At 41.0% G+C, this 14533-nt stretch overlaps 1 long non-coding RNA gene across 4 annotated transcripts; it reads right to left on the bottom strand.

Moving 5' to 3' along the window:
• Nucleotides 1–8843: 8843 nt before the first annotated feature.
• On the bottom strand, nt 8844–13487 carry LOC110787932 (uncharacterized). 4 transcript variants are annotated; one of them, XR_008918368.1, is made up of 7 exons: nt 13154–13487; nt 12934–13069; nt 12409–12574; nt 11703–11915; nt 11421–11618; nt 11251–11332; nt 8844–9100 (listed from the first exon to the last, which is right to left on the bottom strand). It is a non-coding gene; the product is annotated as an uncharacterized lncRNA (long non-coding RNA). The 4 variants fall into 4 exon arrangements; XR_008918370.1 differs by having other exon boundaries at nt 12413–12574; nt 12973–13069; nt 13154–13486; XR_008918367.1 differs by having other exon boundaries at nt 12973–13069; nt 13154–13485.
• Between the last annotated feature and the right edge of the window lie 1046 nt (nt 13488–14533).

Here is a 14533-nt window from a genome sequence, read left to right as displayed (position 1 = left end):
GCCTTGGGCTGGCGTGTTGTGGCGCGCGTTTCCCTTGCTGGACGTGGGCCTGGCTTCGTGCTGGGCCTTCGTCTAGCAAGCTCGTCCGATGCTAATTCGTACGACGCGCTTCCGATTAATTTTCCGATTCCGGAATTCATTTCCGATACGAACAATATTTAACATTTCCGATTCCGGAATTAATTTCCGTTTCGAACAAATATTTAATATTTCCGTTTCCGGAATTATTTTCCGATTCCGATAATATTTCCGATTCAGACAATATTTCCGTTTCCGGCAATATTTCCGATTCCGGCAATATTTCTATTTCCGATAATATTTCCCGATATGTACCATGTTTCCGTTTCCGGCAACATCTATGACTTGGATAATATTTATATTTCCGATACGATCCATATTTCCGTTTCCGGCAATATCATCGTTTCCGGAGTATTCATTTCTTGCCTGTGACGATCTCAGCTCCCACTGAAACCAAGATCCGTCGATTCCGAATATCCATAGATGGAGTATTTAATGCCATTAAATACTTGATCCTTTTACGTACTATTTGTGTGACCCTACGGGTTCAGTCAAGAGTAAGCTGTGGATTAATATCATTAATTCCACTTGAACTGAAGCGGCCTCTAGCTAGGCATTCAGCTCACTTGATCTCACTGAATTATTAACTTGTTAATTAATACTGAACCGCATTTATTAGACTCATCATTGAATGCATACTTGGACCAAGGGCATTATTTCCTTCACTTTGATTTGTTGCTGTTTACCACGTTTTTCGGGAAGGTTTCAGTCGTGTTTCTTGGGCAGTTTCCGATCAGTTTCTGGCGACGTTCGTTGGTGTTTTGGTATAGTTTGGGTTTGCTGTGTTCAATTCGTTGGTGTTTTTGGTTTGCTGTGTTGGTGTGGTGTTGGTGTGTTGTGTGTCTTTGTGGGTGTGTAATTGTGCTTGGCAGTGGGTACGTTGGTGTTACTTTTTGGTTGAAGTTCTTTGAGATGGCGGCTTCCGTGGAGAAGTTCCATTGCCCTTTTGTGGGTCTTAGCGGGTGCCAGGACGGAGGTGGGCGTGGTTTGGTGAGGAGTTCTCTGATCACTCACTTACGGGATCGTCATTGTTGCTCTGGTGTGCGCGATGTTACCCGTCATTCCCTTACTACCAATTTGCAGGTTTTTTCTACGGCTGAGGTGACCTTTCGTCGTATGGGAATTTGGCTATGTGGACATTGTTTCAAGACACATACTCACCGTACTAGGTGTCGACATGGCAGTGGTTCTAGTACTGTTTTTGTGGACCCACCTAATTCTGGGGATGGTATTATTCGTTTTATTCTCTACGGTATTCAAAAACCACAAGCTCCTACTTCCGAGCTGTCTCCTTCTGATGCGCCTCGAGAACATCATTTTTCTTTTGATGTTGCTCTTCTACACACTTTTTTGTCTAAGCGGTTGTGTTCTGTGAAATCCATCCCTCCCAAATGTCGTTTGGGTTTCTCGCGAGTTCTAAAAGGGGCGCTTGATAAGGTGATTTGCAGACCAGATGACATCGCTTGTTGGGTTCAGTTGCTTGTGTTACCTCTTTGTGTCCTCAAGACTTTTTCTCCGCGAAGTAATCGTGAGTGTTCCTCCGGTGTTAGGCGGCGTCGACGGGAAGAGGGTATCACCTCTGCTATTCGTTCTTGGGGTGAGCCTGGTGGTTCTGAGAAACTTGTCATAGACACATTGGCTAGCGTGTCTCCCCCTCTATTGGATGTTGACGAAGACCATGATTTGGCGGAGCGTAATATTAAGCAATGCAAGAGAAAGATTTCTGACGGTCACTACACTGCTGCCGTTAGAGTTCTTTCGTCCTCGGGTCTTGCCCCTTACAATGATGCCACTCTTGTAGATTTGCAAGCTAAAAACCCTTCCTTTCCGGTCCCTACCTTACCGGATATCCCTGTTGATCATCACCTTACTGCTTCCTCCGATGTTGTGTTGGAGCAGATTAGGGGCTTTCCGCGTGGTACTTCGTGTGGTAGAGATGGCTTGCGTGCTCAACACCTTTTGGATTGCTTGGGTGGTGCTGCTGTAGCTGTTTCTGATGAGTTGGTGGATGCTATCACTCAGGTAGTTAATCTCTTTCTTGGTGGAAAGTGTTCTGCTGAGCTTGGAGGATATATTGCTAGTGCTCCTCTTACGCCACTTGTTAAGCCTGGTGGTGATATTCGACCTATTGCTGTGGGCACTGTTTGGAGGCGCCTTGTTTCTAAGGTCGGGGCTGCTTTGATTGGTCCGCGTTTAGGAAACTACTTAGGGGGGCTTCAGTTTGGAGTTGGGGTTCCAGCAGGTAGTGAGGCCATTCTCCATGCTGTCAATCGTTTGGTTGAGGCTCGTGGGGCCGATGTTGGCCTCTCTATGTTATTGGTGGATTTTCAGAATGCGTTCAATTTAGTGATCGGCTTTGTTGCGTGAGGTTCGGCTACATTGTCCTGCTCTTTCGCGTTGGGTTGAATTCTGCTACTCTTCTCCAGCGCGGCTGTATTATGGGGAGCATACCTTGTGGTCTTGTCAAGGTGTGTAGCAAGGGGATCCTCTCGGCCCTTTTCTTTTTTTCTCTGGTTCTACATCCATTGGTGTGTCGAATCAGAGACTCTTTTGATCTTTCTCTTCAGGCTTGGTACTTGGACGATGGCACTATCGTTGGTGACGCTTTGGTGGTTGGAAAGGTCTTGGAGTTGATTTTGGAGGAGGGTCCTCATTTAGGTCTCCATGTCAATGTTGAGAAGACAGAGGTTTTCTGGCCTTCGGAGGACCCACGCAGTCGTCTAGAGGGTGTCTTTCCTACGGATATTGCTCGTCCTGCGCTTGGTGTTAAGTTGCTTGGTGGTCCAGTCAGTGCGGATTCCTCTTTTTGTAAGGAGTTGGTTTCGCAGCGTGTGTCGAAGACTGTTGTGTTGATGGATGCTGTAGCTAAGCTTAATGATCCCCAGTGTGAGTTGTTGCTTCTTCGTGCGTGTACTGGAGTTTCTAAACTCTACTTTGCTATGTGCACTTGTCCGTCTCATCTTTTTGAAGCGGCCTAATTATCTTTTGATGTGGCTCTTCGGGCTTCTTTAGAGCGTATCGTGACTGCTTCGGGACCTGGGTTCGGTGACTGGCAATGGCGTCTTGCCACCTTGCCTTATTCTTATGGAGGATTGGGTGTTTATTCAACTGGTGATGTTCGGCATTATGCTTTTCTTGCATCCCGTTTGCAGTTTTTTGGTTTGCAGGATTCGCTTCTTCGGCTTACAGGTGTTGATGGTCCAGGACCGGCCTTTGATGATGCTCTTGGTCTTTTCAATAGGACCGTGGAGACCGACCTTATGAGTAGCCCTAGTGAGATCGCTGCCCGCACACTCATGAAGAAATTGGCAGACATATATTTCACGAAGGTTACTGCTGATGCGGAATCCGCCTACTCCTTATCTTCACGTCATGTTGCCCTATGCAAATCACAGCAGGGGGATCACTCCTCAGCTTGGTTGCGGGCAGTCCCCATCTCGGGTTTAGGCCAGACTATGAACGGTAAGACTTATCGTTCGGTTCTTTGCTATCGGTTGGGAATTCCGTTGTTCTCTGATTCGACGCCGTGTTCTGCTTGCTCTCGGGTTTTCGATGGGGACATTTATGGGGATCATGCCGTGTCTTGTGCTGGGATTATGGGTATTAAGCATCGACATAATGTTGTTCGTGATACCCTTTTGGATATTTGCTATCGGTCGGGGATTTCTGCTCGCAAGGAGGTTGATGTTGGGCTGACTAGTGAGAGTGATGGAGCTCTTCGTCCTGCAGATGTTTTGCTTTATTCATGGGATGGCGGTCTAGATGTGTGTGTTGACTTGACTGGGTCTTCCCCTATGACGCAATCTGGGTTGTCAGACTTCGTTCCGGGTCGGGTTGTGGCTGTTGCAGCGCAGCTGAAGCAGGTTAAGTATGTGGCACGTTGTAGGGCTTTGGGTTACGGTTTCTTTCCTTTTTCCTTCTCCTCTTTTGGGCAATTAGAGAAAGGGGTTGTTTCGTTGCTGAAGCGGGTCCAGACGTACTCCAGGGCTCAAGACATTGGGGCACGGGCAGCTGCCCACATTTTCAGCAGGATCGGGTTCGCCATAGCTAGAGGAGTGGGGGCCCAGATTGTATCTCGGCTCCCCTCCAACTTCTTGTAGTTCACTTGATCTTTGTAGCTTGTTAAGCTTGTAACGTTTTGGTGTTTTTTCATAATAATAATAATAATAATAATAATAATAATAATAAAAATAGAAGTAAAAATAGAAAATTAATAAAGAAAACTAAAATAATTAAACTATAAAATAAATAATTATGAAATTAAGACTTAAAAACTAACAAAAATAGCTAAAAACACTCAACTAAGCTCTTAGTAATTAAAATGATAAATTAAGGAAAATGAAGACTAAAAAACACTAAAAATAGAATAAAACGACTCGAATAATTGCCTAATTACTACCCTATGAGCGACATAAATGTCACTCATCAAAGACCATGGGCAAAGTACGTTGTTTAAAACTTGAATTCTTGTCCAACCCTCTCCCTCCCGTAATGGATCTACTCAGTCTACTATCATGTACAAAAGAAGAAAAGGATGGGGGTATATTTTCTTCTCGTCCTGTACAATATAGTTGGCAACTAAGAAACTGAATTCAACCTTAAGTTGTTCAGCTATAACTTTAGTATGTTAAATGTTTCTTCTTTTTGGATGGCAGTAGTTCAATGTTAAATGTAAATGTTAAATGTTAAATGTGTATTTCTGATGACTATGGTATATGGGTTTGTGTACTGGTATTATAAATGAATGCCATCTTATATAGCTTCCTTACTGTCCAGAGCAGAGACTCGCAGCAAATGTAAGGGCAGAGGAAAGCATAGGTAATCGGTTCCTTTACATGATTGGTTTAGGTCCTGCAAAGCCTAGTTCAAGGTTTCATTTGGATACTCAAGTGACTCAAATAACTAGCTCGGTGAATTTCAGTATCAATCTCCTGAGTTCTGGTGAGTTTGTTAAATCCATTATTCATGTTGTCAGTAGAGCTTTTATTGACAAAGTTCCTGATCGATGCATCAATTAGACATTTCTTTGATACTAATCTTGCAAGCTATCTGGAGTTAACTAGGCTAATTTTATTTAGGGTCATTACTTGCCTAAATTTTCAGTTAAAACTAATCATATTAATCTTTTAAAAGGTGTAAAGTGTTCTATTTCTACTATTCATTTCAGTATCTTAATTAAGCTCATGCTCTTTGTATGTGTGGGGGAATACAGTTAAACATAATAACATGTGCGGAACAATCCCCAAAGCCAGGAAACATGTATAAAGCACAGATTAAGCAAACTTACATTCGAAGCGTGTTTTCCACAATAATCTGTCAACGAACACGAACAAAGAACTCCACTTGTCGTTCCTCTACTTGGTTCACCGACACGATCAGATCCGTCTTGATAATCGTAGCTTAGACAATTGATCAAGATACTTTGCTTTTGGGAAGAACTCACTTTGGAGGCACAGAGAGAATTAGGGTTCTCTGTGTCTCTAGGGTTTTGAGTGTATGAATTGTGTGTGTGTTGGAAACTAGGTTGTAAGGTTATATCATTAACCTTACTAACCGACCAAGCAAGAAGCAAGGCCGGCTAGCAAGCCGTGCGAGCCAAGCAACGGACACACGCCCGCGTGCCCAGCGACACACTGCAAGCCGAAGCCCATAGCGCGCGCGCCGAGCAGCTGGGCCGTGGGCCTTGCTCGCTCGTCGCTGCTGTGCGCTAATGCTTGATGTGGCGTGCTCGCGCCCAATGGGCTTGCCTTGCTTGCTCGCGAGCTTGCTGGCTCGTTGGGCCTTGCACGCTTACGTGCTTGGCTCGACGGGCCGGCAACTCCGATGCCCTTCGTATTCGCGATTTAATATATTTCCGATATATTATTTATCGTTTCGTATACGACGAATCACCGTCGTACGATATGATTTATTCGTGTCGCCTAGCTTACGAATATTCGCGATACGATATACGATTCTGACAAAGGTTGTATCGTATAATACGTTTCCAACTAATTCCCGAAAAGCTATTAAATGAATTTCCGATTCATTTAATCCGGTGATCTGTTACGTGTCATTGGTGTGACCTTGTAGGTTCAGTCAAGAGTAAGTTGTGAGTTCAATATCCATTAGAACTCACTGATCGGAAGCATTGCTCCAGCTAGCTGTTCCGATCACTTGATCTCACTGAATTAATTGTTTGCAATTAATCTGAACCTTGGTATTAGACTTAATGCACCTTGGGTGAAGGACATATTTCCTTTAATCTCCCACTTGTCATTCAGACAAGTGTGCATCCACATTCCTTTGTCATTTAGTGTTACTTACTGAACATAAGGTAAGATCCAAGCCATCCTTATTAGGTCCAGAAGTGTTTCTCGGATTACAGAGTTCAACTGTCAAACTTTTGCAGAAGGTTAAGCCTAACCATTCTGAGCACGGCCATGCATTTTACAGTATCTAACTCTCCGAGAGGCCTTGTTACACAACAACACCATATCCTATCAAAGATAGGAGGACAATCCATTCTTGCAATCTATGAACACTCACTTTGATTCATAGTACGCCCAATAACTGCTTTTATAGCCTCCTTTACGGTGCGACGTTTAGCTAGTATCAAAGAGAACTAATTCTCAAACGAGCAGACATAATCGCTCATGTTCTGAGGAACGGTTTCTAATCACCATTAATGAGAACTACCTATGACATGACTTTAATCTCTTAAAGCGTTCTCATGGTCAATCCGATACAAGATCCAATAAGTATCTATGCAAAAGATTCTGACATCCAGTCACTCTAGTTCAAGAAACAGAACTAAGTAATCTACTTGCAATCTAATCTTCATTAGTCATTGGTCGTCCACCTTTCAATGACCTGGATTAGGGATCCTTTGTGACTTAAATATTCAAGTTCACTTATGGGTGTTTCTTTGTCGAAGAATCCATCTTGACATCCCATTTGAATGATTTGAATCACATGGACTTATCATTTAATTCTAAACCACAATTAAATGAATATGAAATAAATAAATTTCATAAATATGAAATGGTTAAACCAATTGTTTTAAACATAGATCTACAGATGTTCTAAAACAATACTTAGAAAATCAAAGCCATTGTCCAACATGCTTGATTCCCATGGTTGCTACATGTGCGTTGTGTTTCACTTGTGGCAACGGTTTAGACAATGGATCCGCGACGTTGTCGTCAGTTCCAACCTTGCAAATCTCGATTTCCTTTCTTTCAACGATCTCTCGAAATATGTGAAATGTGAAATCGCCGCAGTACGTGCTTGGACTTCTGGTGGCTCCTAGGCTCCTTTGCCTGGGCAATGGCTCCGCTATTATCGCAATACAAAGCCACTGGTCCTTTAATGGAGGGGACAACACCAAGTTCTTCGATGAACTTCCGAATCCAAACAGCTTCCTTTGCTGCTTCTGAGGCAGCAATGTACTCGGCTTCAGTTGTAGAATCCGCAATAGTGCTTTGCTTAGCACTTTTCCAAGTTACTGCTCCGCCGTTGAGGCAGAACACAAACCCAGACTGTGATCTAAAATCATCTCTCTTGGTTTGAAAGCTTGTGTCCGTATAGCCCTTAACAATCAACTCATCTGTACCACCATAAACCAGAAACTGATCCTTAGTCCTTTTTAGGTACTTTAGGATGTTCTTGGCAGCAGTCCAATGCGCCTCACCTGGTTCTGACTGGTACCTGCTCGTTGCACTGAGTACGAACGAAACATCCGGCCTTTTACAAATCATAGCATACATGATGGATCCAATAGCCGAAGCGTATGGAATTCCACTCATCTTTCTACACTCATCAGATGTTTTGGGACACTGATTCTTGCTTACATATATGCCATGTGACATGGGTAGATGGCCTCTCTTGGCTTCCATCATATTGAACCTAGCTAGCACTTTGTCTCTCCTAAGTCCTTCATTGAGAAACACTTCCCGAGCCAAGTCTTTACAGACTCCAACATAGGAATGTCGTTTCTAATAAGTAGTATGTCGTCAACATACAAGACTAGGAATGCTCAATATGTACTGTGCCTCTCCTAAGTCCTTCATTGAGAAACACTTCCCGAGCCAAGTCTTTACAGACTCCAACATAGGAATGTCGTTTCCAATAAGCAGTATGTCGTCAACATACAAGACTAGGAATGCAATTTTACTCCCACTGACCTTCTTGTATACACAAGATTCCTCCTGATTCTTGATGAAGCCAAACTTATTGACTGCTTCCACTAGTAGAAAAAACCCTTGTTGCAGCGGGCTTTTAGACCCCTGTTGCAGCGTACATCGTATGCTGCAACTGGGGGGCCTGCAACAAGTATTGACTTGTTGCAGCGTACAATGTACGCTGCGAAAAGTACTTTTTTGCAGCGTACATTTGCATGTACGCTGCAACAAGTGTGTAAAATTAGGCAAAAATTAAGACTTGTTGCAGCGTACAAAATGATGTACGCTGCAACAGACTGGTTTGTTGCAGCGGGCTTTTATTTGTACGCTGCAACAAACCAGTCTGTTGCAGCGTACATCATTTTGTTCGCTGCAACAAACCAGTCTGTTGCAGCGTACATCATTTTGTACGCTGCAACAAGTCTTGATTTTTGCCTAATTTTACACACTTGTTGCAGCGAACAAGTATATGCCCCCTGCAACAAAGCTGTGCTTTTGGCGGGAAAATTTTAGTTTTATTTATCTATACCTAGGGTGTCTTGCACCAAATATAGGAACCTGTCAACAACAATAAATAAAATATCGTAACCTGTAGAACAAATATAAAAAATAATAACTGGTGTTTTGTATACATATATATATATCCCAAAACCAAAGTGCACGTACTACATTCAAATATACGTTCCAATTTCAATGTACGCATACATTTTAATGTAAACGATTGTTCTATAACAACTAAACCACCTCGATCAAGCGCGCTCAAGCCAATAGTAAATACTTGCGGGTAAAACACTTAGCCGGTTGCTCACGAACCACATCAATTTCCTCACTAGTATAGGCGCATTCCTCGGAGTGTAGACCTTTACAAAAACAGAAATTTCAACTAAGCATTAGATTAAATTCAAATTAAATATCACACTTTAACATTCAAGCAACTAATAACAATGTCCTAATAGTCTTGGAAACTTAAAGCTAAGCATATTAATCATGTAAAAGGTATAAAATGAATTCTTAGGTTATGTAGCTCAAATTTGGGAGCGAAAATGTCATTTTAGCCTAAATAAAACCTATAACGACCCAATGAGCCTTAAATGTGCGTAAATAGATTGGAATGAGTCTTAGAAAGTTAAAACTATGCATATTAAACATGTAAAAAGTTTAAAATGAGTCATTAGGTTCTTTAGTTCAAAGTTGGGAGCGAAAATGTCAATCCAGCCTAAATAAGACCTATAACGACCCAATGAACCTTAAATGTGCATAAATAGATTGGAACGAGTCTTGGAAACTTAAAGCTAAGTATATTAATCATTTAAAAGGTTTAAAATGAGTCCTTAGGTTCTTTATTTCAAATTTGGGAGAGAAAATGCTCATTTTAGCCTAAATATGGCCAATAACGACCAAACAAACCTTAAATGTGCATAAATAGATTGGAATAAGTCTTGGAAACTTCAAACTAAGCATATTAATCATGTAAAGGGTTTAAAATGAGTCTTTAGGTTCTTTAGTTCAAGATTAGGAGCGAAAATGTCTCATTTTAGCCTAAATATGACCTATAACGACCAAACAAGTCTCAAATGTGCATAATAGATCGGATTGATTTTTGAAAAGTTAAAAATAATCATATGAATCATGTAATAAGTTTGAAATTATTTTTTAGGTTTGTTAGTTCAAAGTTGGGAGCGAAAATGTCATATTAGCCTAAATATGACCTATAATGGCCAAACAAGTCTCAAATGTGCATAAATAGATTGGATTGAGTCTTGGAAATTTAAAACTAATCATATGAATCATGTAGTAAGTTCGAAATGAGTTCTTAGGTTCGTTAGTTCAAAGTTGGGAGCTTGGGAGCTAAAATGCCTCATTTTAGCCTAAACATGACCTATAACGACCAAACAAGTCTCAAATGTTCATAAATCGATTGGATTGAGTCTTGGAAACTTAAAAAAATCATATTAATCATGTAATAAGTTGGAAGTGAGTCCTTAGGTTCGTTAGTTCAAAGTTGTGAACGAAAACGTCATTTTAGCCTAAATATGACCTATAATGGCCAAACAAGTCTCAAACGTGCATAAATAGATTGGATTGAATCTTGGAAACATAAAAATAATCATATTAATCATGTAATAAGTTAACTCTATATATGTCATTTTAGCTCTATATATGACCTATAACAACCCAACGAACCTTAAATGTGCATAAATAGGTTCGAATGAGATTTAGAAACTTAAAACTATGCATATTAGTCATGTAACAAGAATCAAATGAGTCCTTAGGTTCTTTAGTTCAAAGTTGGGAGCGAAAATGTCATTTTAGCTCTATATATGACCTATAACGACCCAACGAGCCATAAATGTGCATAAATAGGTTCGAATGAGTTTTAGAAACTTAAAACTATGCATATTAGTCATGTAATAAGAATCAAATGAGTCCTTAGGTTCTTTAGTTCAAAGTTGGGAGCGAAAATGTCATTTTAGCTCTATATATGACCTATAACGACCCAACGAGCCATAAATGTGCATAAATAGGTTCGAATGAGTTTTAGAAACTTAAAACTATGCATATTAGTCATGTAATAAGAATCAAATGAGTCCTTAGGTTCTTTAGTTCAAAGTTGGGAGCGAAAATGTCATTTTAGCTCAATATATGACCTATAACGACCCAACCATGCCACCTATTCCCTTGACACGCCGGATTTACTGTTTTCCCGGCGGATTTTGGTTGTTTAGGTAGTCAAATTTCAGATTTGTCGCTGGAGTGAGACTTAGTGAGAGAGGTGAGATCTTAGAGATAGGTTACCCATACAATATTTTATATCAAATTGCATTCACTTTATCTCTGTTGTTGAATGTAACGTATTTAAACAAATTCAGTTTTTGAGTGGCAACTTCCATAAACTTTACCATAATTCCATCCCAAGATGACAGTTATAAACTTGTAATGAGATGCTACTATAAGTTCCCATTTTGCACGCATCACTTTTACTACAGTTTACCAAGAGAAAAGATCTTACCTCCTATGACATCTAAGGGTGTAACTCTTGCTTCATGTCCTGACAATGTCCTGATAAGCTTGAAGTCTCGAGATGACCATACCTGATGAAATAGGGCAAAATGATACAAAACACTCCTTGTAACTTAACAAAACAGACTACTGAGAGTAATTGAGTGCCAAGTCTCATACCTTAACAGTTGTATCATATGAAGCAGTGACCAAATAATATCCCTCCTGAGGCTCAAATTTGACCTGTGAAATAAGCTTTGAATGGGCAGGAATTATGTACAATGACTTTTTCTTTCTCAAGTCCCAAATCCGACAAGTGTTATCCTCAGAACCAGTGGCCAAATGATAGCCATTAGGAGAGAAATCAACTCCATAAACCTGAGAGGAAAAAGAAAAAACCTGAGTCAACAATCAGGGTTAGCATCACAAAAATAAATGTTAATGACTAGAGAAGAAATTTACAGGTTTGATGTGGCCTTCCAAAGCAAGAATACTTCTCAGATGGATGGAAGGCAATACGAGCTAGGCGGTCTAAATGACCTTCAAATGTTCTCAATAAAGTGCCATCTGTGTTCCACAACTTTGCAGTACGATCAGCTGAGGCAGTTGCTACATTGTCACTTACAGGAGAAAATGCAACATATACTCCATATCTTGGCAACCCCACTAACAGAGCTAAAGAAACAAAACAAGCAATAAACAGACCATTAGTACTCCCCTTCAAAAATGACAAACCAGTCTCATAATTTAGGGCAATGGCCCCGCAATCATGGCTAATTGAATGCACAGTTAAGCACCATGCTCTCCATATCTTGACAGATACAACAGATTAGTCAGCTCAATTGTCGATCTAACTCTCATAATTTATAAATCAAGTTGGACAAATCAACATACACGAATCTCATAATAGCATAACAGGAGACATAATCAGAAGATGGATCTAGTGTTGCTGGACTCAAAACACTCAATCCACCCCCACCCCCGCCCCGGCCCCGGCCAGAACAAAAACAAAAAAGACAAAGACAAAAACAAAGGAAATACACTGCATATCGTGTGCACATGAAGAAGTAAACAAACCACCAATCAGCTACCAAGCTCATCATACAACAAAACAGTAATCAAGAAATGCCAAAACAAACAAAAAATTGGTTGAATGAGATGTACTTACCTACCAAAATCTCACAGCTGGTTTCCCATATGAGGACTTTATACAGAACTTTTTTACATTCTGAGGTACTGACTTGATTGTTGTACGAACACGTCCGGATACATTATCCCCAAACTTTGGTTTCATTGAAGTGATCCATTCTCCATGATTTGTTTTAAACTCATACCTGATAGAGATTTTAGCAAGTCAGAATAATATACAAGAATCAAACCCCCACAAGTCCATAGATTCCAGTTAATAAAAGTTAAATCTATAGCAGCTAGACCGTCGAATAAGCAAACATCAGTATGCAATTTCATTGTAATTCAAAATAAAAAATACAAATTCCTTTCTCCTAAGAAGCCTGCGGGCATTAACAATCAGTATTACTTAAACACCTAAGTACCTAATCAAGTCCACATTTCAAGCTAGGACATAAAACATTATCGAGCTATAAGCTAACTTCGAAGGGAAGGCTCAAGGCTCAACAACAATAGATAATCTAGAATGGAAAAAGGCTAAATAAAGTTTGACAAAATGCTCAACCTAAAACAGGTAGAAGCAGCATTCGCTGCAGTTGCGTACCATTCTTCTCAAAAATGGATAACGCCAAATAAAAATTGGAATTTTCAACATACAGGTCTACCAGGAAATAGCAGCTTCAATCTTCCCCCATGAACAACTTGCCACAAAAAAAAAAATTTATATAAATGAACAAACCCTAATTCTGAAAACGAAAATCAAGAGGGAAAGGGAAGAAAGTTACTTGCAGCGGCGAGGATTGACGGAGAAGAGGGTTCGCGAGCAACAATATCACTTGGAACCACCGGCCGAGGAAAGTAGCTTCGTTTTTCGAGCAAGGATGGACTTCATTGGTGGTTTTTCGAGCAGGGAAGGTGGTTTTTTGAGAAAGGGACCACCGGTGAGGAGGCGAGGAAACAGACCCTTGCTGGAGTACCACCGGCAACGGGAGAGACCCAGAGGCGACGGTGACTGGCGAGAACCACCAGCGACGGGCGAGATGCAGGGAACGCTGAGGGAAGAAGAAGGGAGTGGGCGCGTTTGAGATGAAATATTTGGTCTGAATTAACTTTGAAGCCGAAGAAAATTACTAACATGTTATTGCAGGGGGCTTTTACACGTATGCTGCAAAATAAAGGGGTTATTGCAGGGGGCTTTTACTTTGTACGCTGCAAAAAACTCTTTTGCAGAGGGCAATTAATTTGTACGCTGCAACAACCCTTTAAAGGGTTTGACCCACGTTGACCTACTGGTTGTTGAAGCGTATTAATACATGTACGCTGCAACAAGGGGGCTGCAACAGGGGTTTTTTCTACTAGTGTTCATCAAATCGTTTATTCCAACTCCTTGATGCCTGCTTTAGTCCGTAGATGGACTTCTTAAGCTTGCATACCTTTCTTTGGTTCTTTTGATCGACAAAACCCTCCGGCTGTGTCATGAACACAGTCTCTTCAAGAACACCGTTCAAGAAGGCAGTTTTGACATCCATTTGCCATATTTCATAGTCATGAAAAGCGGCAATCGCAAGGATTATCCGAATAGACTTAAGCATCGCGACTGGAGAAAAGGTTTCATCGTAGTCAACGCCGTGAACTTGCCTGTAACCTTTTGCTACCAATCTAGCCTTGTATATCTATACAATTCCATCTTTGTCTTTCTTCAATTTGAAGACCCATTTGCATCCGATAGGTGTGAACCCATCCGGCAAATCAACCAAATCCCAGACTTGATTTTCAGACATGGAGTCTATTTCAGATTGCATGGCCTCTAACCATTTAATGGAGCTTGGGCTCGTCATAGATTGCTTGTAAGTCAAAGGTTCATCATTATCCAATATGAGAACGTCTAAGTTTTCAGTCAAGAGGACGCCTGTCCATCTGTCCGGCTGAAAAATAGTTCTATTTGACCTACGAGGGGCAACAACATTTTGAGGAACTACTCCCACTGGCTCTTCTAAAGACCTTGGAGGTTCATCAACTTGAACTGCTTCTAAAGAGTTCTGAGTTCGTTGTTCTTCTCGAATCTCTTTGAGGTCTATTATTCTCCCACTTGTCAATTTGGAAATATGATTTCTTTCCAAAAAGACACCTTCACGAGCAACGAATACCTTGTTGTCTGACCTGTT

The sequence above is a fragment of the Spinacia oleracea genome, chromosome 4 (genome assembly GCF_020520425.1).
Source record: "Spinacia oleracea cultivar Varoflay chromosome 4, BTI_SOV_V1, whole genome shotgun sequence".
Classification (NCBI taxonomy): domain Eukaryota; kingdom Viridiplantae; phylum Streptophyta; class Magnoliopsida; order Caryophyllales; family Amaranthaceae; genus Spinacia; species Spinacia oleracea.
The sequence above is the reverse complement of the archived record's forward strand: the minus strand, read 5'-3'. Positions and strand labels throughout refer to the sequence as shown.